The sequence below is a fragment of the Triturus cristatus genome, chromosome 3_1 (genome assembly GCF_964204655.1).
Source record: "Triturus cristatus chromosome 3_1, aTriCri1.1, whole genome shotgun sequence".
Lineage (NCBI taxonomy): Eukaryota > Metazoa > Chordata > Amphibia > Caudata > Salamandridae > Triturus > Triturus cristatus.
The window spans coordinates 470,203,266-470,229,005 of NC_140583.1; the positions used below are offsets into that span (position 1 = coordinate 470,203,266).

The 25,740-nt window shown below is 42.5% G+C and overlaps 1 protein-coding gene across 5 annotated transcripts in view; it reads left to right on the plus strand.

Moving 5' to 3' along the window:
- Positions 1 to 25,740, plus strand: part of EFL1 (elongation factor like GTPase 1) — a 987,271-nt gene that overhangs the window by 1,341 nt on the left and 960,190 nt on the right. The gene's annotated exons all lie outside the window — the stretch shown is intronic.

The following is a 25,740-nucleotide window of genomic DNA, read 5'->3' on the forward strand; positions in this document are numbered from 1 at the left end:
GTCTAACTTTTCTAGGTGGTTGTCAGACATGTACTGAGATTTGTCCTGACAAGTGTACTCTTCGTTGACAAGCTCATAAAAAGTCTTGAAACATAAGACGTTCCTCGTGTTTGCGGCATTGCATCTTGACACTAAATCACTGTAAAGTGTATGTTTTCCTTCTCGGAGACAGTACACCCTCAACACTCGGCCTCTCATTTGGATTTACAGTGGTCGGAAGTCTCCCAGAGGGATCTTAAGGGGCCAGTATTTGAGAAGCCCAAGCAGGATTGAAATAAATGATCAACTCAATAGACCTAGGTATATTGGGACCATTCAGATATGCAAGTGTAGGCCAGTATTCTCTCGGAAAAAATGATCTCCGTGGATTTCATGTCAAGACGGCAGGCTACCGTTGTGCATAAATCTTTTATTGCTACTTCATTTGCAGCCATCTAAAGCAACTTGTAACGAAACCGAATCTAAATGACAGCATTTATAAACCCTAGCCCGGCAGCCTTCTTCCTCTTTTCTTTGCTGCTTTAGTGACTTCTCTGAAGGGAGTTTTCGGGCAGGGAGCTTATGACAGGGCCCGAGCAAGGGTATGTTACAGGTCGTACATTCAGCAGGTCTCTTTATCAGACTCAGGGATGTGGATTGTTCGAGGATTCCAGTCTGCCACTGGTTTAAATCCTCAAAGAGGAAGGGTGGGCAGGGGACGTCAGGCCAGAGGAAGAACACAATACTTGCAAGCAAATCAAGATAAGTATGAGGATGTCGATTAGTTATTTCCTAAAAAAAAAAGGTAGGGGGGGCAGATTAAGATGTTTTGTGGAAAATTGGAGAAGTTTGACAAGAGATAAGTGGATCTTAAAGGCAATTCAGGGTTCCGCATAAGAGTTCAGATGAGACCCAATTCAAACTGCGGAACTTGTGGGAATGGTGTTTTCAGAAGGACAACAAAAGTTGGTGGAATTAGAGGTTGAAGGGAGGTTATAAAAAGCTGCCATAGAGACAGGGCCAGAGGAAAAATTGACTATTTTGAGTATGCTTTTTTTGGTCAGGAAAAAAGACTACGGGGCATATTATCAAGCACGGCGTTAAAATTATCGCCGCTTTAGCGGCAGAAAAATGCCGCTAAAGCGGCGATAATGGGCTTGATAATATGCCGCAGAGAATTCTAATAGAAACCCATGTTAACATCAGAACATGGGTTTCTATGGGAATTCTCTGCGGCATATTATCAGACCCATCTTCTGCCGCTAAAGCTGCGATAATTTTAACGCTGTTTCTTGATAATATGCCCCAAAGTTTGGTGCATGGTAATACATTTGAGACATTTGAATTGGTTTCTGGTGTGCAGACATTTCAGGATCGAGGGTATCCATCTTCTCAGAGATATTTTGGAAAGAAATAATTGGATGGTCACGTTCGATCTAAAAGATGTTTACTTTACGATTCCGATAGTGGAGGCCTGTCGTATATATCTCCAGTTCAGGTGATTAGGCAACCTCTACCAATTTACTTGTCTTCCCTTTGGTCTAGCATCAGCTCTCTGATGTTTTACAAAGGTTTTGCGGCCAATTTCTGCTTTTCTCTGAGAGGAGAATATACTTGATAATATACTTGGGCGATTTTTTTGATCATGTCTCTGGATCAAGAGGAATTATAGGTTTGTTTGTCATCTATTCAAGCGGTCTTTCCAGGACATCTTCATTACAGAGCCTTACAGAGTTTTAAAGCAGAGAGTTGAAAGAAAGGTTTGTGGTATGGAGATCAGGTGACTCTTTCATTAGAAGCACAAGAGGAATTGAATTGGTGTCTGGTCAATTTGGCCGAGCTATTTTTGGAATATGTCCAGATTGTGTTCTGGAGACTGATGCAGGCTTTTTGGATGGGGAGCATGTTTAAATCAGCAGGAGACAGTTGGCAGATGGTCGTGGGAAGAGAGTTGGAAACACATAAAAGGTTTGTAGATGAGAGCAGTTATTTTTACCCTGAAGAGCTTTTGAAACATTTTAAAGAACGGAAATGTTTTGTTGAAGATGGGCAGTATTTTGGCAGTGCGTTATATAAATCAATTGGGTGGCAGCAAATCAAAGGAATCTAACTCAGCAAAAGAGATTTGGAGTTTTTGTCTAGACACAAGATAGGCTTGCAGGCCGAGTATTTGCCAGATTTGAACAACTCGATTGCAGATTTGAATTCAAGGTATCTGAGAGAATACAGTGATTGGAAATTGAATGTTCTAATTTTCCAACAAATGGAGGAGATTTGGGGTCCCCTAGAAGTTGATCTGTTTCCATCAAGGTTGACATTCCAGTTACATAGGTAATTCAATTGTAGGATGGATACTCTAGTGGAGGCAGTATATTCTTTTCAGCATGATTGGAAGAATATTTGTGGGTACGATTTCCACCCATCATGATGATTCAGAGAGTGTTATTGATGGTGAGGAGGAAGAAGTGCCAGATTGTCCTAATCACTCCCGTTTGTGTAGCTCAGCCTTGGTTTCCAGGATTGCTTAACTTATTGGCCGAGGAGTTGTTTATTTTAATTCCTGTGTCAGATGGGATATTGTTGGGACCGGAAGGTGAGGTTCATCCTTTGGTTGTCAAAGGAGCATTGACCCTTCCTGATTGGAAGATTTCTGGGGAAGAGAGCACTTTGTAGGCCTTTGGGAACAGACTCTGGAATTAATCAAGGAGTCTTGGGTCCCAGGAACAACAAAACGTTATGCTGGAGCCTGGAAAGCTGTTTTCGTTGGTGCTTGGAGAGGGACCTGGATCCTGTGGAGACATCTTATGTAGAATTGTACATTTTGTTTGTCATCGTTGTATGAAAAAGGATTGTATTATAGAACCATTCATTGTTATAGATCAGCTTGGCGGTTGGTCGTGCACCAGTTATTAGTTTTTCTATAGGGAGACATACTTTAATATGTAGAGTTTTGAAAAGTATTAAGTTGCGTCGACCACCTAGGCACAGGTACAGTAATTTGTGAGATGTAAATATAATTTTTGAAAAACTGGAGAGTTGGCATGCTAATAAGTAATTGACTTTAAGAAAGTTATCTTGTAAGTTGGCAACTTTGTTATGCATGATTCTCTTTAGGAGTGTTGCTGATGTGAAAGCGTTGAAGGTATGTCATCTTTTCTATAACCTGGATGGAGTTTCATTCCAAATTACAAAAAGAACAAAAACTATGTCTTCATCTGTGTTTTATCCTCGATTTGATGAGCATCGAAAAGTATGTGTAGTGTGGTGCCTGAACAGGAATACGAACTCAGGATGAATGAATTCCGGGGGGATGGTTGCTATCCCCTTATGTCAGCCCTTATAATCCTGTGAGCTCAGCAAACATATTACATTGAGTCCAGATGTGTATGTTTGAAATGGGAATAGATCTTGATAAATTTGGAGCACATTCAGTGAGAGGGGGTATGGCAGGTAAGGTTTTCACAGCAGGAGGTCGCCTTGCAGAGATTTTGAAAGCTGCAGATTAATCAAATGCCGGTGTATGCGTGTGCTAGGTGTTATCTGAATCCTATGGGAGCATGTGACGTCTGTTTCTATTCAAAGTTTTGAACATGTGTAATTATAGCCTCCTGTCTTGTCATGAAATATAGAATCTCCAAGTGAAAAGATGACAGAATCTGGATTTCATTGAGGTTCGCATTATCCTGCCCTCCGTTCCAGAGAGAGAGGAATGGGAGCAGGGTGGGATATATATGTTTAGCATGAAATATGAAATTATTGTAGTAATTAAAAATCGTTCTTTGATTTAGATTTTTTTGATCTGTTTGCGTACAGCACATTACAGACGTTAACATATCAATTTCAATTTAATTGAATATATTTTTTTACCAGAAACTCTGAATATGAGAAAACAGTAGAAGATTTTGAAGTTCAACATGCAAGGAAGAAAGTCGAAGATTTGGAAGTTATAGTTATATCGGTTGAATTTGTGTTCTATATGTATTCAGATTCGAAGCAGCTGTAAAGAGGAAGGTGGTTGCTGGACTAGGTTTTTATAAAAGTTGCCATTTAGATTCTGATTCTAGAGTTTTAGGTTTGGTCCAAGTTGCATTAAATGGCTGCACATCAAGTTGCAATAAAAGATGTATACATAATGTTAACCTCCATGTCTTTAATGAAATCCAGATTCTATCATCATATCACTTGTAAAATCTACTTTCTCTATGGGCTTATGGCAATCAAATTATGAATAATTGGTGGTGGCTCGCTTGATTCTCGAAGGTCTGTTGAAAGTTATGCCCTTGAAAGGGAGCCATGTCATCAGTTTTTAGTTTTGTATGAATCTCATGTGTAGATAGGATCCTTTGAAACTTTGGCATCACTGCCTAAACATGTATCGCTTACCACCTCCACCTTAAGGTGTTTGAATGCTCTTTGATAACCCCTGCCAGTTGTTATCTGTCTGACTGCCAAAAATCATTGCTAATTTTCGCATGGGATCATCTGATGAGTTTTTTTTTTATAGTAATGATGGCTTTAAGCCTCTTATCCGGTCTGTTTGTTGGAATCGTGCCGCCCGGGATATCTACTACAGGGAGCTACACTTGTTTGCGGTCCCACACTTTGGTTTTCACCAAGCTTTTGTGTCTCAGAGGTGTTTTTTGAGTGACGCAACCAACATAACATAGAGGTGAAACTATGCAGGGCCCACACAAAACCTATCCTTACTTGGGGATAATACTTTGCTGTCTAATGCCTATCATTTTGACTAGCCTTTCCTTTACGACAAATGCTAAATGCATGGTATTATCCAGTCAATTCTTCCACAACACTTGCTAATGGATTTGCGTGTGTGTGATTCAAATTATGGCCTGTTTGATAGTGTTATGTGTGTGCTGGAACGGAAAAGTCCCCTGCATGGTCATAGATGTGTGCCCCAGCTGCATAGATATCTGGATCTCTGATGCTGATTTTTGGTCATGAGCGAACCTAGATCATATGAGCATGTGTGCCAGTGCTTGGGCTTGTCTCATGGTAATGCTGTCTTGTTATACCAGGAAGGGCACACAAAGTGCTACCCTCATAGTAGTAGAGGTCTACTGGTCTTGCAAGCAGTTAAGAGATACAAACACAGTGGAAGATATCCATTTTGTATTTCATAAGTCAGTAGTGTGAACAGACATGTTTACCCATGTCACTGGAGTGGTGCCTACCGACCCACTCATGTTAAGTTCCTCTGCTGTGTCACCTTTGGCCTACATAAAGTATGTAGTGCGATACTTGTGTGCTCATACAAACACAAATATGCATGTGTGCACTGTGTTGTAAGTCTGTCTGTCCGTGGTTTGTGATTTGGAGGCCCGAGAGGGTTTTTGGAAGCCCAGATTGTGCCTTTGACGAAGGGCAGGACCGAGAAGAGGACAGCTCAAAGGAGTCAACACACATTCAAATGGACCAGACATTAAATCACATCTCTGTCTGAATGTGAACTGTAAGAGTGGAAGCATGAAACTCACAAGTTGTTCATTAGTGTGGAAAGGAGATTACCAAGACTTCAAGCTGCTGCAACGAGGACTGGGGAGCAAGATCTGCAAGCCTCCTTACTGGGGGAGGGGCCATCATCCAGGAAGTCCAGACCACTTGCATTGAGTCTGGAGTGCCACCATTCTTCCTGACTGCCGAGATTAGCGAACCATGTGAGGTGGACAGTGTGCTTGGCTGGAACGAGGCCCAGCAGAGGTCCTGTCGGTAGATCCTGGTGTGAGAAGTGCTGTCCGTTTGGGACAGTTACAAGAGTGCTGGCCATCCTCCCCTCTCTGAGTAAGTTGGCACCCCCTGTATTCTAGATGGGGCTATGGTGAGTTTAGGGCAGTCGCCCTTGCTGGAGTAAGTCAGCTACTCTGGTATGCCAGGTGGGGGCTACCGTGAAGATTAGGGAAATCACATTTGTGGTGGATTAGGTTAACTACCCTCATACGCCAGGTGGGGGCCACTTTGAAGAAGTTTAGGACTGTTTCCTTGGAGTATAATGTCAAAAGAATCACTTACAAAGGATAAAGCAAAAGAGACCTGACAGAGACCCTTGCCTGCAGTATCACTTACCGAGAGCAGACGAAGCTGTGGAGGAGATGTCTAAAACAGCGGTGGGCATTCCTGAATCTGTGGCAACCCTAAAGTGTAATTCAGAGGAGGCTATTAGACTCAGTGACCCTCCCGCATAGGAAGACAGGAACCTGAGAAGACGAGCTCCGGTCCTCCATGAACAAGCTGGCTACTCCGGGTCGGTCGGGTAAGACTGTTCTAGCAATCAGGCCTTCGTGAGACTTGCATTAAAGTAGCACGTAGGTGTGCTCAAATTGACTCTTAAGGTCAGAACAAGACTTTGTCGTATGGTGACTAGCTTGGGCCACATCTAAAATTTGCCTCTATTATCAAATGGGAAATAATCAGACCTGTTAGAATGGATGGGGGAGGACACTGTCCAGGGCGATGCTAGTGCGTCGATCTTAAGACTCTGGATATTATTTAGCGTGCGTTCGATATGCTTTGTGTGCTTTTATTAAATGCTAGTTTTATCAAAAAAGCAAGTATTTGACATAACAATCAGCTTATTGGGGTTGCTGTTCGTACTTTTTGTCTTGCATCTGCAGTTTGTACCATCCCCTGACCCACAAGAAGCCTTTGACTGCTTGGCCTATGCTACTACTGAGAGCCAAGCGCTGAAGGAGTAGTACTTTACCTAACTGTTTAGGGTCTAGAGTAGGTCAGGCTCCAGGGCTAAATGTGAGTAAATGTCACATACCCCACAGTTGGGCATAGTAACACCAGCCTGCATTGTGGTCCTCTGAATGGAGTTCTGACAATGTGATTGTCAGGCGTGCGCTTTGTGTGTTCCTCTAAATGTGTAGCTTTACTTACACATATGCACATAGAGTGGTGCAGTATAGTTTGAGTGAGAGCTTACTATGATACTTATTTTAATGTCAGTGCGGACAGTCTGAAGTCCTTGAGCTCTCCAAGTTTCTCATAGATGGCATTATTAAATATTTTCACTTTTTATGCCACACTGAGATATAGCCATTTGATTTTTACTTAGCTCAATAAATACAGAAAGGATGGTAAAGTAGTGTAATTATTCATGTCGCTCTGGTTAGTGGCAGAAACATTAAAATCTAGTTTTGAAAATCGCTTCTATTCATTTACGTCGAGGTGATATGCCTCTCCTTCTGATTAGCGAGCGGCATGTTCACTTTGATACAGGCTGTTCAGGTTCTTTAGGGTTCATGGTTGAGTCTATTGGGAGCAACCCAGCATGTAGTGCAGAGATGTCCAGCATAGGTGCCAGAAGGACGGATTTTCAATCAAACCACATAACATAAAGTAACATTCAATAGAAATAAATGGAACTCTTTCATACCTGTGATAATTGTTCTGAACTTAAGTGCGGACCCAGCTGTATTTGACCAGCATCGGACACCCTTTCAGCCACTTGATGACCTCCCCTTTAGTTTCACTTATTTGCAAATATGAAACCTGAAACGTATGTGGTAGAGGGCTGTGGTTGTTCTGAGATGCTTATTTTCAGTTTTATTTCCATTCTCAATTTCCCACTGGCAAAATCTGAATATTATCTGTTGTTGTTCTGTAGCTTGGTAGGCTATCATTGCCGAACTCAGTGATTGAAAATTTCTCTTGAAAATTTCAATTGCAAGTGTCATATTTCGCATACAAATAAACCTTGCAATATTATTGGTTTCATGTCTCCATAGGTCTATATTTTTGTTTTGGTCAGTGAGAGATAGTCTAAATTTCATTGTTAAGTGTACTGATCCACTACAATTGCACCTACCTTTTCTTTTGTGTTTGGCAGAGCCATTACCATCAAGGCTGAGATCACTCCTTTGCTTGTGGGATGTAATATTCTTGTTTGCTCCCACTTCATCAGTGAGATTACTTTCAGTTCTTCTCTCTCCTCAGATTCTTCAATCCCCGATCCTTGTGATTCTTCCTCCTGCTTCTAGAATTTCCTTTTTCTTTGGCATGTCAATGGCATTCCACCCTACACCCTTGGCAAAGAGATTGCAGTTCTACCAATTAACCATATGCGACCTCATGCCAGGAGCAGTTTTTGTGGGGCAATTGGCTGCCGCATTACCAACCTGAGTGTTTCTATTAACAACTTTCCAGCCCTAGAGCTTGTACCTGGTCTTCTTAGTCACAACACTGTTACCTGTCCACAAGGGCTGTTCTTTGATTTCAACTTCCATATGGGCAACACAAGCTCTTGACTGTTTTAATGAGCTCCCAACACGAGGATGTTTTTAGTGGCCTCCCTGCTTCTGTCATTATGTAAATCTGCACTCTCATCTCTTCCTGCTCCTCTGTTACTTGATGAAGACGAACTGGTCGGGTCACCGTTGATGGGGTGTAAGGTGTAGGCTTAGATTTGGCAGCCCTTCACTGGTATTAAGCGAGAAGTGGAAGATCTTATTACTTGCATAATGAAGCAATAAGGAGCTTCTCACAAGTCTCCACTTTTCTCCTTCATTGTGACCAAGAAGATGGGCATGAACACAAGCCACACTTTCCCTGTGGCACACTGAATGCTGGGAAACCAGGGCTTGGACACCAGGAGTGCATTCAGTCAGGGCACATGGGTATACCTCCTGCAGGGTTGCTGGCATCTTCTGCCATTCCGCTGCCTATGGTGTGTTAGCGATAACTGCTCTTTGCTCATTGTGGAGCACCTCCTCCGCCTTGGCTGTAAGTGAGTAGAGGTTTGTCAATGTTGCTCATTAGTAATGTGATACAAATTGGTGTTATGGCCTGAACTTTATTGCACAAGCACAGTGTTATATCCTATACTTCCTAGTCCTGGCTGCACAGCCTGTATGAGTGTGATGTCATGGAATGTTGGGAGTGTGTGCATGCTTTGAAAGAGTGATCAGTTAGATTGAAGGGGCTGAGCATTTAGATGTGTTGTGATGTTCTTTAGGGTGTACTGGGTAAGTGTTTTGAGTGCATTTTCCCTGAAACATTTGCGATATGTTTTGTTTGCACCCTGCATGAAACATGTGCAATCTTTAATGTGATCTTACATGTTTCAATACCATTCTATATGAAGAACACTATTAATATGCTATATGTTCTTATGTGAACTAGAGATAAATCATTTATCTCTTATCATTTTATTTGATCTTGTCAATCTTATTATCCTAGAATGTTAATTGATTGATGTTGAGATATAGGTGTGATTTTCGTGATCTAATTGATTTTATTTCCTAGTGACGAAATGTGATTTGTTCCTTCAATTTGCTTCTTGTTGTTTTAATTGTTTTAATTGCTGCTCAGCCCCTTCAATCTAACTGATCACTCTTTCAAAGCCTGCACACACTCCCAACATTCCATGACATCATATCAGTTACAAAACACAGTAAACTATTTTCCTTATAGTGGCCTCAAACTTAGCATCTCAGTTAATGTGCAGCATGAGTGCCAGAAGATAAACATAACATAACGTGTATTGGCATAGCGCACGTTCACCACTACGGCTATCTTGGCGCTGATTAACAGATGTTTGTTGTTTACCTAGCTCAATGTTACTCGTTTTATCGACTTCAGATGGTTGAAAGGCTTAGTGGACCTGTAGGGATTTGAACCTGTGATCATGAGGTCGAACACAGGCCCCTGCAGTAGACTCATTAGTCCACTGAGCCACCAGACCCGGCTCGGTGCTGGAAGATAAAAGACCCTGCTTAAAGTGTCTACCTACGTATTTACTGATGGGCATAAAAAACAGCAATCCGCTAATTCCTTGGCATGAACTTAATCTTTAACCAATTTTGATTTTCATACATCAGCAGTAATCAGGCTGTGACCTGCGGTTCAATCTTAACCATTATATCTATACATCATCATGTTCTACTGTGCTTAGTAATGTTTGTTAAAAATGTTGACTGACCTAAAGTCACTCTCAAGACATGGGGCCACTTGATAGCTGTCAATGAAAAGTGTTTGTTTCCTACCGGAAATGAAAGGCCAAAATATCTGTCTCAAGTTGCCTCAGCACAATGAGGTATTTATAGTGATTTAGATATGTTGTTTTATTCATTGAATCCTATTGACAGAACTATTGGCGATACTAGATATAGCTTTTTATTTTTGTTCCACTGTTTTGTGGTACAGCATCCCCATTGCTTATTTCACTCAGCAAATGTATTGTCTGTATTAATTTAGGTTACGGGTGTTCGATAGAAGATTGAGGCAAAAGGAAACTTTCATCTTCTGTTTAATGACTTGATTTTACTTAAAATAGTTTAACTCTTCAGAACAAGTAACCATACTGATAGTTCCAGCAGACAGATACTGAATGTGGCAAAATAGCCTTTCTAAGTGGAGTGAAAATGGAAGGAATGCTTGGAAGTGGAACCAACAACTCCATCTTCTTTGCATTATTTTGGTTCATTTATGATCCTACACAATGGGAAAAATGTAAATGTCCTGGGCATCCTGTTCTCTGACACAACTGTCCTTTACCTCCAGGTATGTTATTTATTTATGAATTTAGAGTTTTATAGAGTGCGAACCAGACCCGTGAGGGTATGAGAGCACTTTACAGGCTAGATAGGAGGTAAACAAAGGACTTTTGGGGGGGGGGGGGAGGATATAGTTAAGATAAAAACAGGGAGATACATTGTACAAAGAGGCAGGCAGTTTCAATCCCAGTATACCTGTGTGGAAAAAAAAACAGGTGAAAACATTTAAAACAACAGTCTCAGTGTGGGTGAGTATCATCCAGGAAGACCATGGATGATGCCGAAATAGTGGGTGGAACAGGGACACTGAAGTGCATGTAATGCCAGCGTTAGGGGAGGACTTTTGCCCAAGTTTTGGCCTCTTTTTTGAAGCGAGCCAGAGAGGGAAGTCTTCTGATGGAGGGCGGGAGTGAGTTCCAGATTCTGGGTGCGGCCCCGGAGAAGGCCCGATTGTACGTTTTCAAAATTCCGCAAGCGTGCCGGTTGGAGCAAAAGGTCTCTGGCAGATCAGGAATTTCTGGCCCCTCCGGATATCACGAGTTTCTGGGCCTGATATGCCGGGGAATTGGAGTATATAGCTTTGTGGGTGATGCAAGCCAGCTTAAGTTGGATCCTGGCCTCGAGAAGAAGCCATTTTAGAGCTTTCAAGTGGGGAGAGATGTGGTTGAATTTCTTTGAACCAGTTAGAAGTCTGGTGGCGGCGTTGAGGCAAGCTTTCAGTGGGGCCAACGAGCTTTTGTGTAGACCTGTGAAGGTGGAGAATCCATATTCTAGTCTGGAAATTATTAGCGCCTGGATTGCCATTTTTAGGTCAGGAGTGCAGAGGAAGGGTTTCAAGTTTCTTAGGTAGCTCTGGTGAAATCTGGCAGTTCTGGCCTTCGAATTGATATGGCCACGCATATTCAAGCTGCCGTCAAGGGTTATTCCAAGGGATTTGGCAGAGTCTACAATGATAGGGGTGCAGTTTAACGCTGTGATAGCCGTGAACCATTCTTGAATGTCTGGGTTGTTTTTGTTTGGTGAGATGAGGAGAAATTCAGTTTTTTTGTGTTAAGTTTGAGCTGGTTAGAGGAGAGCCAGTGCACAGTCAACTTCAAGGCCTCATTCAGGGAGAAAATGTCCTCCGGAGAAGAGATTTTAATGTAGATCTGTGTGTCGTCGGCATACATGTGGTAGGCGATATTGGCGGTACGAAGCACCTCTGTGAGCGGTTCAAGGTAAAGGTTGAAGTGGGTTGGGGACAGGGTTGATCCTTGGGGAAACTCAAACCGTGATCGGAGTGGGAGCGGATAAGGTGCAGTTGATTAGGATTCTCTGTGAACGATTCTCGAGGAAGGACCTGAACCATTCTTGAACGGTGCCATCCAGTCCCATCCTGAGTTTGAGGCGTTCGAGGAGTGTTTCGTGATTAACCGTATTGAAAGCCGAGGATAGGTCAAGGAGGATTAGGAGACATGTTTGTCTTGGTCAAGGGCTTGCAAGGCATCATCCACGATGTGTAGGATGGTGGCTTCAGTGCTGTGACCAGGTCTGAAACCGGATTGGAAGTCATCAAGTAGGTGGAAGTTGGTGATGTGTTGACTCAGCTGCTGTTGTATGCATTTCTCAAGAACCTTCGCTAAGAGTGGGATGTTGGATATAGGTCTATAGTTGTCAGGGGAAACAGGATCCAGCATAGTTTTTTTTGTGTTGTGGTCCAGTAAACAAACTACCAAATAAACTTTGTAAGGAAGGACCTTCCATTGTTCTAATACAGCCATCATATTAGATTAGCTGCATCACTGAAATTCCTGGAATCAGAATATTGTAACACATAATAAAGAACAGGTGTTCTGTTATCCCAGAAAGTGAATAAGCAATAAAGATGGGTTTAAATCTTGTTTTTATCTTGTCACATTTGCTGTGTTGATTGACAGAGGTAAACTGTCAGCATATGTCTTACAATTTGCAGTCAGAGAAAGAAAAATAAAAACAACCGCCAGGATAAAATAAGCAGCAGAGTTAAAGGATTTTGTAACGATTTTGACAGTTGTGCTGTACAAAGAGTGAGAAATGAAAGGTTGTAGGATCTCAGTTTTGTTTCTAACATACAACATTTAATGGTTGTAAATGAACTGTACAAACACTTCAAAATATATTGTAGTAGTTATGAAAGCACATTTTAGTAGTTTTATGTGATGAAAAGACGATTTTAATGGGATGGACTTTACATGGTGATGAGCAAATGGTAAACATTTTTGCTGAAAGCCAGTTTTTACAGATTATTGTTTGTACACTATATAGTTTTATGAGAAAACCTGCATGTTAGTGGTAACGTTTTGTAGCTATTTCAATTGAAAATGTGCTGTTTGTAAATGCCAGTGCGCTATCAGATCATGCTTTACTAATACATTTATTAAAAGTGAGTTTTTAAACATGAACTCAGAAACATTCTTACCCCCGCCCTGATGACAGTGCTATTTATTAGTGAACTATGAGGCAGGTCGAGGGTTATGTTTACCCTGTGTGTGAGTAGATTTTGTTTTACATGGAGCAAATGTTTAGTCTATGAAATCAAACCAATTTTTTTTCCGTACAGCAGAAATGGTGAACTTGCATATTTGAAGATGCTCACATATTTGATAATAAAAAAAGGTGACTGTAAAATAAAATATTTGCTAGGATCAAACAATTTGAGACCAGATTACAGGTCAAGTACATTACAGTTATGCTGAGTAGACTATTCAAGTCTAGACCTGGAGGTCTAGTAAAAGTGTTTTGATTTTTTGAGGCCTGCACTTACTCACTCTCAAAAATGGTGTTTGCCCCATGGCGATTGCTGTTTGTTTTTGCCAATAAGGGACGGTGCCCCCATATCCTTGCTCACTTTTGCACCTGATGACAAGCATTTCCCCACCGACAACTGCGGCGCTATTTAATTAGGTGCTGCATTGTAGGTGGCAACATGTCCATCGGCAGTAACAACGCGGCCCAAAGTCTGCATACCAAATTCCCTCTATCCCAGGACGACCTAGCACCTGCTGCATATGACACAAAATCAGTCTCTGTATATTTAAGGTAATCTGTCAGACCTCAGGTGGCAAACTCTTCTAATTTCGTTGCATTGTTCCATATATGAGATGTATGTCCTTTTTTCTGTTCTCAGCTGATGTGGTACACCAAATGCCCAGTTTATTGCTCGTGACAGGTTTCCCAGGGTTTAGCAGTGTAATTGGCTTGCAAAGCTCCCTAAAAACAGATTAGTATTGTCCGAGTAGCTCCTTCCACTAGCTGGCTGAGAAGCCTTGATTGCCATGGTGTAATGTCCCAGCCCTAAGACTGAGAACAAGCCCTTGGCAGAGGTGCCAATGAGGGGACAGCATATGTTTATATGTTAATTGCGAGGGGTAGGCTCTGTGAAATGGAAGGTACCCTGAAACACACACATACACTCGCTCCTTTCTCGCTCACACACACCACATAGACCTCAACATGTCCAGTCATCCACTATTTGGCTCTGGTTGTCTGGGTTGTCAGTCATACTGTGCAATGTTACTAGACCTGCAGGTCTACTGGCTTCAGTAGTCCACTCGATCTATATGTAATATACTTGACCTGTAATCTAGTCTCAAATTGTGTGATGTTAGCAAATATTTTATTTTAAATATTCACCTTTTTCTTCATTATCAAAAATGAGAATATCTTCAAATATGCAAGATCATCATTTAAGCTGTACAAAAAAATACAGCTGTATTATGGTTTGGCTACTGGTTCTAGACTTTTTAAATGTTGTGAACTACTTACTTTCACTTCGACAGCTAATTGTAACTGGCAAGCTACTTGTTGCTGACCCCTGTTCCAACCAGTGTTTAATTTGCAAAAAATAAAATAAGCTGGGACACAAAGAATTTCGTCGGAGCTCCCAAATGCCAGGGTTGCAGAATACCAAGGCTGCCTAATCTTGATTCCAGCTCGTGCCTCTTTCTTCCAACGCTCCACTCCTTCTGTCTCTTTATCCTGCTGTTGCAGGTTCTGTTTAATTTCCTGCTTTCTCAGTTGTATACCTTTTTAGGTCGGGCCTGGGTAGTGCATGCGCTGCTGCGAGGCATGCAGTATTGGAGTATGGCTTTGAAGCCCTGCCCACTCTCCGCCCATATTTCTAATTAGTTTGTGTCATTGTCCTTCGTAAACGCTGGTTTACAAGTTGTTATTAGGCTTGTTAGTCCCTCTTTGGTACCGCCTTGTCTGCATTTGTTACCTCCCATAACGACTGGACCTTTTACTTGTGTGGTTACACAGTTTGCTTTATCTTGGCTGTGAGCACTATTTTCCTTGTTTATTTAATTTATGGTGCAGTCCGCTTTCACTTTAGCTGCCGCACTTATTTATTTAACAGCGCGACCACTTTCACTTTGTTGACCGTGCTTATTTATTTCACAGCGCGACCGCTTTCACTTTAGCGGCCGTGATACAAAAGCAGAGGGGAGATCTGTACTGGAAACTTCTTTCAGATTGGCATAGCTCAGCAGGCGGCTTGCTGTCCGGTTTTCTGCTCTTTTGGTTCATGGTCCTGTGTTGCTTGAGGAGCTGGAGTTCTGATCTTGGCGGCCAATCTAGAAGCCGTCTTTGTCTCGGGGGCTTTAAAGGTGACGTTCTTATTTAGCATTAATATTGTATGACATATGGTAATTGGTGAAAATGTAGACGGCAAGGAGATGTAGCAGACTTCTGAACTTGACAAAATAATACTGCGGTTCTGTGCAAGCCACTTATCTCGTTGTGCATTAAAATGTAATTTCTTGAAGTGTAAATTTATAAAAGCTGCCTGTACTGCCCCAATATAACATGCAATTTAATTTCTCTCACTGCACGTTCATTTCTTTTATCTGGTTTCAACTGGCCCTCCCACAAAATCACTGTGATGTCTGTTATATGTAAGCTAGCATCATGGTTTATCTTGTCGCTGATGTGTGCTGTCACGTACAGATCCTAGGTTTGAATTCAACAGGACCAATGCAGCCTTCTATCCTTGTGAGGCCGATAACTTTAAATAGAATACCAGCAACACCTTTCATTTACAGTGTCCTCCGATTGCAACAAACGTGGGACTAAGTGCTATAAATAGTTATTAAGGAACGTAGCACAGAAGTAAACCCGTTTACCCAGCTGAGACCGGGAAAAGTTATGTAGCACAAACAACGTCTCAACCGGTAATCGTTAAAAGGACTGTTACATTGAGTGCATAAATTACAAAAGGAGGGAAACGGGAGACCAAGGTAAGGTGTAAAGTTTGTTATTAAGAATGTAGTTATAGCAGCACTACATTACAACTGGATTGAGGTAACCATAACAACCAAATGTGCACTGAGCGTGCTAGTGTAAGTGACAAGTGCAGTGACACAAGTGATATAGAAACAGCGTGAGACGGCGAAGGACAATAAAAACAAAGAGTAATTCAGGGTTAAAAAATAACTTAAATAAATACAAAAGTAATTTGTTTTGATTAATTTCAGAAGGACCCCGTAGTAGCCATAGATGACGCTGCAAAGTCGACCTTATCAGATTAAGGTCATCATCAGGATGATGGTTACAAATTTCTATGATAGTGCTGGAGGCACAAGGAGTGACTATCCCGGTATGGTGATAGTAGCGAGGGAAATCAATAAAGATAGAAGTAGGCAGCGATGGGCAAGGTCAATCGCTGTAACGTTTGATGGAGGGTCAACAATACTTCATTGGATGAGATGGGTGCTGAGGAATACATTCAGGGAGATGAGTAATGCACTTTGCTCGTCCCCCTGGATTTATTCCTCCTTCCTCTTACTAGTCCCACAAATTGCCTGGGATATGTACGCGGTATCCCGCAACGCGACGTTCCAGCCTCAGCGGCTGACTGAGATCCACTCCATTTCAGGCAGCAATTTCACATCGCCCAGACTCTGTACCCATCCCATCCATTGAAGTATTGTGGACCCTCCATCAAACGTTACAGCGAATGACCTTGCCCATCGCTGCCTACTTCTATCTTGATTGATTCCCCTCGCTACTATCACCATACCGGGATAGTCACTCCTTGTGCCTCCAGCACTATCATAGAAATTTGTAACCATCGTCCTGATGATTACCTTAATCTGATAAGGTCGGAACGCCGTCGACTTTGCAGCGTCATCAATGGCTACTACGGGGTCGTTCTGAAATTAATCAAAACAAATTACTTTTGTATTTATTTAAGTTATTTTTTGACCCTGAATTACTGTTTGTTTTCATTGTCCTTCGCATCTCGCGCCGTTTCTATATCACTTGTGTCACTGCACTTGTCACTTACACTAGCACGCCCAGTGCACATTTGGTTGTTATGGTTACCGCAATCCAGTTGTAATGTAGTGCTGATATAACTACTTTCTAAATAACAACCTCCCCACCTTACCTTGGTGTCCCGTTTCCCTCCTTTAGTGATTTATGCACTCAATGTAACAGTCCTTTTAACGATTACCGGTTGAGACATAAATAGTTATTATGCATAGAAACCCAAGGGTGAGGTGCTAATGATGCTGCTTTAAAAGTGCTCTGTTAATCTTTACTTTTCTCTGGAGCCGCATTTACGCTACATGTCTCAAATAAAACAAGCATTTGCAATGCAATAGGTATCGCCAAGAGTTTAAGCTATTTGCATTGTGAATGACAATGCCTTTTATTTATGTTTTAAAGACTAATATGTAAATAAAAGGAATTGTCTTTTACAATGCCAATTGCTCAAATTCTCGCAAATGCGAGACCTATTGCACTGCAAATGCTTGTTATTTCTTGCTGTGGGTCGAAATCTGATAATTAATCTATCCTGTCATTTTGTGTTGGAATGCGCCACACTCACTCTCACTGAACATTTCTTTGAGTTCAAAGGCCAACTATACCATCAAACCCAAGGTACTTCCATGGGGAGTACCTTTGCTCCGAGTATGGCCTGTTTGTATATTGCCGCTTTTGAGGAGAGATTGATCTTCAAAGATTCCCACCCCTTTCAAACCAACTTACTCCTTTGGAAGAGATTTATGGATGATAATCTCCTCTTTTGGAAAGGAGATATGAGGACCTGTGAGGAATTTTGTAAGTGGATAAACACCTTAAAATCCTACTTAAGATTCACCAGTTCCATATCTAATGTCAAGATTTCTTTCCTTGAGCTCACAATCAAACTTGTAGGAGGCCACTTTAGTACATCTGTTTACAGAAAACCCACTGACTGCAATAGTCTTTTGCTGTTTTGTAGCCACCACCCAAGGGCACTCAAGGAGAAACTGCCCTTTGGCCAATTTCTTCGGCTAAGAAGAAACTGTAGCTAAACAGATACAGATCTGAGGCGGACCTGCTAGCTAACAACTTGAGCAGGCGTGAGTACCTTCAATGCAACATTGCCCTCTCTAATAAAAGTGAGGATTAACAACCGCGAGGCCTTACTAGAGCCCAGACTAAAAGAGAAAACCGAGACCCTTACCTGTGTGACCACTTTTACCCCAGATTCCAACAGAATTAGGAATGCCCTCAAGAAACATTGGGGTATACTAAAAACAGGATAACTAGAGTTAGGCACACCTAGATTTGCACTTAAATGCACAAGAAATCTAAAGGATATGTTAATCCACATCAGACCTCAGCCTCCGAAACAAATCTCACAACGACCACTATGGGACCTACCCCCAGTCAAGGGTCATTTCTCCTGTGGGTCATGCACGGTCTGTGTTTTCACAGAAGTGACCAAGGAGATTGCTTTCTCCAACACCTTTAAATGGGATCTATGAACCAATACCAACTGTAACACTTCTAATTGCATTTACATGATCACATGCCCATGTCACCTCAGATATATAGGCATGACCACACGAGCAGTTAAAACATGCATTACTGAACACCGGAGCAATATTAGGTGTCACAAATTAAACACCAAAATCTGCAAACACTTTGACCAAGAAAAACATCCACCAGACTCTTTATGGTGGCTGGTACTAGAAAGTTATCCCAGCATCAGTAAGGGGTCCCTATTCAACAAAGAGCAGAGATGGGTCCACCGTCTGTCAACGGATAGCTAAGGGTTAAATAAGGTATCCTCTGGAGTGAACTCAACACTTGACATGGGGTTAGACAGTTAATTGAACCCTAACCATATTCGTTTTGGGTCCTCATATATACCACAGAGATCCTTATTTAACACTTCACCCTAGTTGCATGGCCGACTTCTCTTAACCTGCTCTGCCATGTATGATAAATCCGGCACTTAACCTAACACTACCTACTAGAACATGGTGTTTTTTATCTGTCCGCCATGTAGGTTCTCTACATATGCCCATCGAGTTTTAAGATACTTGCTCAGAACATAGCTTTTGCCAAGTAGGTTCTCTACATATACCGAACATGGGCTTAGACACTCCCTCATGAGCACTCTCCCAATCTTGGACACTATAATACCACACATGCGTCCACACCGGTTCTAGAGAATTGCACACCATTTAATGAGCATACCATCGCCCTAGTAATTTAGATATTACACACCACAGCGTTTCTACTTCCAAATGAGCTTTTTACAAATCCTGTTTTCTATACCTAAAATGGCCCCCATACAGCACCCACGATGCACTTGAACCATCAGCAGTCTAGCGCTGATTAAGAGCTTGTTGATCACCCCGCTCACCTGCACAGACTCCTGAGCACTACTTAAGGGTCTCTGGCGGCAGGCGTTTTACCTCCTGGTTCCCGGCAGCAGTGGGTAGATCCATATGCGTGTTGCCAACTAGCAAACGTGAGTATTTTCTCCCTCCTTTTTTCATCAACTAACCCGGCGGCCTAGTTCTGGTCAACCAAACTAGCGAGCTATCCTCAGTGCTCGGCTTCTAACGCTACTGATTTTTCTTTTAACTTAATTATCGTCAACAGTGACCACACCATTACTTATTGAATAGTACGCGTTGACAGTTTACTGTCATGATATCCAGCCATGTCTTGCATGTAAACATGGATTATATACACTAATGCCATTGGTTCCGACATCCACGGGGTGTCTTCATTCGCAGCTATACCATTTTTATTTAGTTCATGGCCATTGCTATACTCCCAGCTACTTTCTGAACCCAATATGGGTCTGTCGACTCTCAACACGAGGTTCTCTACCATGACACGTGACACACGCAAAATCATCTCTTTTTAATCATACTGTTACCTTGAATTGAGTAGCGTGCGGAGCAATAAAAATCTTTTTTGCATTTCTATCCCCCTCATATCCACCCAGGATACTGGGAATTTCCCTTGTGTCCTTTCCTGCCAGGTACTGATGCAGTAATTAAAAGACCCGATTAGGGTGAGTTTTCCACTTTGTTCTGCTACCTGGGTGGGTTGTTCTACCTAACACAAATTTACCTTTAGTCATTATGTGCCACCAGTGAGAGAGAGACACCACATACACTGGTGTCTGCTGTAAAAATTAGATACTGGCAAGAGCTACATACTTGGCTCCCACATGGTTGTTAGGCATCACCACTGTGTGGATTGAGCATGTCACGTAGGGGACACGTGTGCTTTGTTTTGAAATGTTTTCCCAAATTTAACTATTGTTTAATATTTCTATTTGTTAATAGGTTGGGCATGTCTTACCAGGTACTACACTAAGAGTACAGCTCAGGTTGGTTCATCAGGGTAATATCACTAGACAACCACCTTTGTGTAGATAGATTTGTTCTTACTAGGTTCTGACGAATCGCCGCCAGATCAGAAGACTATTAGGGGAGAAACATGTTGACCAATTAAATACAGCGCCGACCTGATACATTATCTCAGTACTGCGCCTTTCATCTTTTTAATCAGGTTGGAAGGCCTATTGATTAAAATTGTTTTCTTTGGCACTTCCATTTCCTGTTTTAACCTTTCTTTAGGTAACTTACCTCCACACTCTTCATTTACACTGTCTAGGCTCACTCAACCCCACAGCACCTTACGGCAATTTGGAATAAAAGATCTCCGCCAAAGAGCCCCTCACAGGGTGCCTGTCGGGTATTGCAGCGCTGACTTGACGAAGAACACGCCCTATGCTGAGGCATGACACCCAGCTGGGTGTGTGAGGGCCCTATATTCCAACAGGAAGAACTGTTGTCCTTGACCACAATAACCTGTCCCCCTCTCTCTTCCAGTTAGGAACTGCATAATCCTTGTATTTACCAATGAATCTATCCTGTCACTGGCCAAAAAGAAGCACTCGTAGACATTTCTTTAGCAGTCTAGTTGAACTTGACTGGTGATATTTCTGATAAAGTTTCAGAGGTCCTGTTGGACATGGCCCTTTTTGCATGGTCATCCCTGAACTTTTTGTCTTCCTCCTATATTTTTTCTGACCTGTTGTTGCCTGTGTTATGACTCTGGGCACTTTACCACTGCCGATCAGTGCTAAAGTGCATATGCTCTCCCCTATTGTTAAATTGATGCATTGATTAGTGACTCCATGATTGGGTTATTTGATTTACTTGTCAGACCCTAGTGCAGTGCACCATGTGTGCCCAGGGCTTGTAAATCAAATGCTGCTGGTGGGCTTGCAGCACTGGTTGTGCCACCCTCAGAAGCAGCCTGTAAAGTGTGTCTCAGGTCTGCCATTGCAGAGCCTATGTGCAGTCTGGTACTGCCATGCTGACTGACCAAGTGCACCCACTTGCCAGTCGCTAAACCTTCTCTTTTCTTCATATCAGACACCCCTATGGTAGGCCCAGTGGTAGGGTGCATTGTAAGTATAAGGTAGGACATGCCCTGGTGTGTGTGGCATGTCATAATAGTGAATTACAGCCATTTTTGTTTTTCACTATTGCAAGGCAACCTGTTCCCCATAGGCCAGAATTAGCAGTTTGATTATTACATCCTATAGTCCTAACTGACCCAGAGAACATGGTAGAAATTAGAGTTTAGTATGCCTGAACTCAGAATGATAAAACACATATTTTAGTGAAGTTGGTTTTAACATTCTGTGTTTGAAAATACCACTTTTAGAAGGTAGGTATTTTCATGCCTAACTGTCCAAGCCTGCCTCTGCTAGGTTGTGTATTGTGCGTCTGGTTTTGTGAGTGACAGCGACGCAACAATAAGAAGCGTGTCGCCGGAGAAGCGTGCCGCCGCCGCATCTCCCTAGAAGCGTGTCTCATCACAGTTGTCTGCTGTCGCATCCCAGAGAAGCGTGTCGCCACCGTGAGGGTCGCCATCGCAACACCGGAGAAGCGTGTCGCTGGGCCTGTCACGGCTCCAAAGTACAGTGTCGCCGCAAGGCTGCCAGGGCGTGCATGCAACGTCTTCACATCGTCGAATCAAGGGCGCCATCTTATCGCATCGCACCGGATTGTCGCAGAGCATCGAGGCACCATCTTGCTGCATCGCAACCGGGCTGCAGCACGAGACTCTATGCATTACCTCCTCTCCGGTAAGGATCAAGACGCATCCCCTACTCTGCACAAGCACTGAGGCGCCACGCATCTCCCCCGAGGCAAGGAACCGACGCATCTTCAATGCTGCGAGCCTTTTGTTTATTTTGCGTTACGCATCCAGGTACTTTTGTGAGAACTGTGTCGCATTTACCATCAACTTGAAGTAAGTTAATCCTACCATCTTTAAGTCAATTTTGAGTACAGTATTGTGGATTTTTTGTCGTTTGTGGTCTTGTGTTAAGTCTATATAAAGAATACTTATTTTTAGGTCTTGCCTAAGACAGCGCATGCTATCTCTTTGAGACATTTAGTAAGTGGCTTTTAAAAGTGCCACCAGAGGCTTTTGGTGGCCTAAAGCTTGAGTGCACGTGAGTGTGCACGCCCGCAGCCACCATCTGCCTTTCTGTCATGGCTCATTAAGCCTCCTCCACCCCCTTGCTGTCTGTTCTCACTACCCCCTCCCTTCTTCCCCCTCCCTACTCCCCCTCCCTCCTCGTTAGCTTGTTATTCTTAACGTCGCAACCCTGCCGTCATAGCGCTTTTCCCATAACTTTTAGCTGTGTTGCATGGCTGAAAGTTATGATGAAATAGCGCTGAGGTGCATTCGAGCGCTATGAAAAAAGTGCTATAACGTGTTAATTGGAATGAATGGAGCCACAACAAACACATCTTTGGCTGCACCAGGCTGGGCCCGAGCACAGAACTCATTAGTGCTATAAGGTATGTTTGCAGTATGTCAAGCACAAGATACTCCAGATTGTAGCCCAGCTGAGGAGCATTAGAAAACATGGCTTGTATTCCACGTATCAATAGTAGTACACTATACTGCTAGGTGAAATGATCCGCATTCACGGGTGACTGTTTGTGGAGGGGGTTTGTCTGAAAGGGAATATATGATGATTTGTGGATGGAGCTTAGAAAAGCAGAGCCCAGACGTCCATTAAATGAGGCCGTGCTAATAATTACAAACAGAAAGCAGAGGCCAGCACAGGGACTTTACCACCAGCTGACCCCCGGGTTCTATGAGTAGCTCATATTGCAAAGCATGACAGGTGCTCATATATATATACACATTCTCTTCTGTCCACTGAGTGCATGTGTAGAGATCGTGTGCACCAGCAGGCAAAGCAAGGCAGGCACATTTCACTGTCACGATATGGAAAACCAATATACATGTACACGTGTTTCAAACCTTTGCTCTAATAACATAATAAACCATGCCTGCCGTCCTAGCACTTTTCCCATAACTATTAGCCATGTTGCATGGCTGAAAATTATTTAAAAAAATAGCCCAGTGCTGCTTTGTAGTGCTTTGACAAAAGTTATTACCAGCCAGCACTGCGCGCATTATACCACTTTTGGTTTTTTTTTCAGTCATGCTACACGGCAGCCGTACAACATGGGTAAAAGACAATGACAAAGCCAATACCTTTTCAGCAATCCATGACCCATTTATCCACTATTTCACCTTTCCATCCACCCACACATTTTTCTATCAATCACTTACTCTTCTATTATCCTTTCACCTAACACCTATCTATTCACTCATTCATCCTTTCACCCTTCCCTCCTTCCTGTCCTCTATCGATCCTCCCAGTCATCCTTTCACTGTTCATACATTCACCCATCCTTTCTTTCTTCCATTCTCAACTCATCCATCCACCCAACTCCCTTCCATTCATCCTTTTGTTCCAGCAGTCTTCCAGTCCTCTTTTCATTCATCCATCCTTTCACTCGTCCTCTCATCTTTCCAAACCTTCTTTCACCCTTCTTTGTTTTCCTCTTTTCCTCCAACCCCCTTTCCTTCTGTCCCTATTTTAATTCTTCTTTCCACACTTCCTTCTTTGCACCCTTCTTTTGTTTCACACTTCCTTCTACTCTTCCCTTCACATTTCTTTGTTTTATCCTTCCATTCATACTTGTATTCTGCCTCATTCCTTCCTTTTTTCCCTTCCTCATTTCACCATTTATATTTAGCATTCTATTTCTTTTCTTCCCTCTTTGATTTTTTACTTTATTATCTTTCTATGTACCTTTATCTGTTTGATGCCTCTACTTTTTGGATTTTCCACATTATATTAATTCAATCCTCTGTCTCCTTCACGCAGTTGGCTCAGTTGTCAGCTGTAGGCCTACACGCCTCAGCTCTTTCTGTTCTGCAAACCTGAAGACAGACGAAGCCCTCAAAAGAGTCAACATTTTAGTGCCGTATCAGCCAAGTGGCTCATGTCAACACCCACCACGCCTCTAACTGCTATAGTAGAGGGTTTAGGCATAGCCAATAGGTCTCGCCTTTGGGACCTAAAGTGTTTAGTTATCCAGCACAATATCTTTGGTGCAACAACATCAACTGTTGCATGGCTAAACACTTATAAGGTCCCAAAAGGCGAGACCTATTGGCTATGCCAATGCTCGTTATAAAACCTGCGTTGTGTCCATCTGTAGTGTTTTCACTGTATTACTGTATGTGTTCATAAATGCTTAACACACTGCCTCTGAGATAAGCCTGTCTGCTCGTGCCAAGCTACCAAGGGGGTGAGCAGGGGTTATCCAGTAGTGTAATCCCCTCTCCCTGACTTAGAAGCAAGGCTCCCTATTTGGTCAAAGGTACCTACCTCTGCCAACTAGAGACCCCCAGTTCTAACAGGCCCCTTGACCTAATCCCTGTATATGTTTAGCGTGTGCATGCTGTGATTCTGATAAACATCTCAACAGATTATCTTGCACACTGGTTTTAATTATTTTAGATTTAGATCAGATAGTTCCTTAATATTTTGTGCCTAATGGCAGCTGTGGGTGCATCCAAGATAATAGGGTCTGGAGTAGTTGCAGCATTAAAATCTGTAAAACTAAACATACATTTTTTGTTTATATCCGCCTCTGGCCTCTCGTGATGCTTATGGACCAATCGGGTGGAAGTCCCCTCTCTACGAATGTTTCACTGCACTAGCCCTTGGGAAATGGCCAATTTATCAAATCCTGAACCAGTCCTCCTAATGAAAATGGGTTCCTTTTTAGATCCATAGCTAAAGAGAAGGGTTCTGCCTAGACCACTCGAGCACTGACCCATTTACTCTGTTGATCTCGGACCGGTAAACAAACCATAAAATATTGCCCCCCAGCATCATTTGAACTGCATAATTGCCACAAACTGTTTAGCCCCCAGTTGCCTCTATGGTCCTTGTGCCTTCCTCTGTGCAAGATGTTGCTCTAGTATACACATAAACACAGACTTTCCCAAATACATGTATTATTTATACCTTACTCCCTTGCCCCATAGCTAAAGCAGTTAGAGTTCTTGGAAAAATTCTGTTTCCACTAGACTCTGCCTGATTTCATCTGATGATTGAGCCTATGCAGGCTGACAACCTGTCTCATAGAGCTAACGTTTAAGATGGTAAACAACGTTTAACACAAAACGTTTTCCCCGCAGGTAATTTCAACGCAGTCGTTACAACAACCACGTTGTAATTCCGCATACCATTACTCCGCAAGTCGGAACAATGACTTGCAGAGGGGGGAGAAGGTGTTGGATTTAAAATCCAACACCTTCCCTACTGTCTGCACAGACTGGAGTTGGAATAGTAAATTATACTATTCCAACATCCATCGCCCCCCCTCCGCAAGTCGTTGTTAGGACTTACGGGGTAATGGTATGCGGAATTCCAACGCGGTCGTTGTAAGGACGGCATTGTAATTCCCTGCAGGGAAAAAGACTGCGTGATAACGAGGTATATTCGTTTAAGATAAATGCCATGTTTATTTTTACTGGCATGATGGAGATGTCGTTCTATATTATAGTTGCTGCTGTGGCATAGTTGATT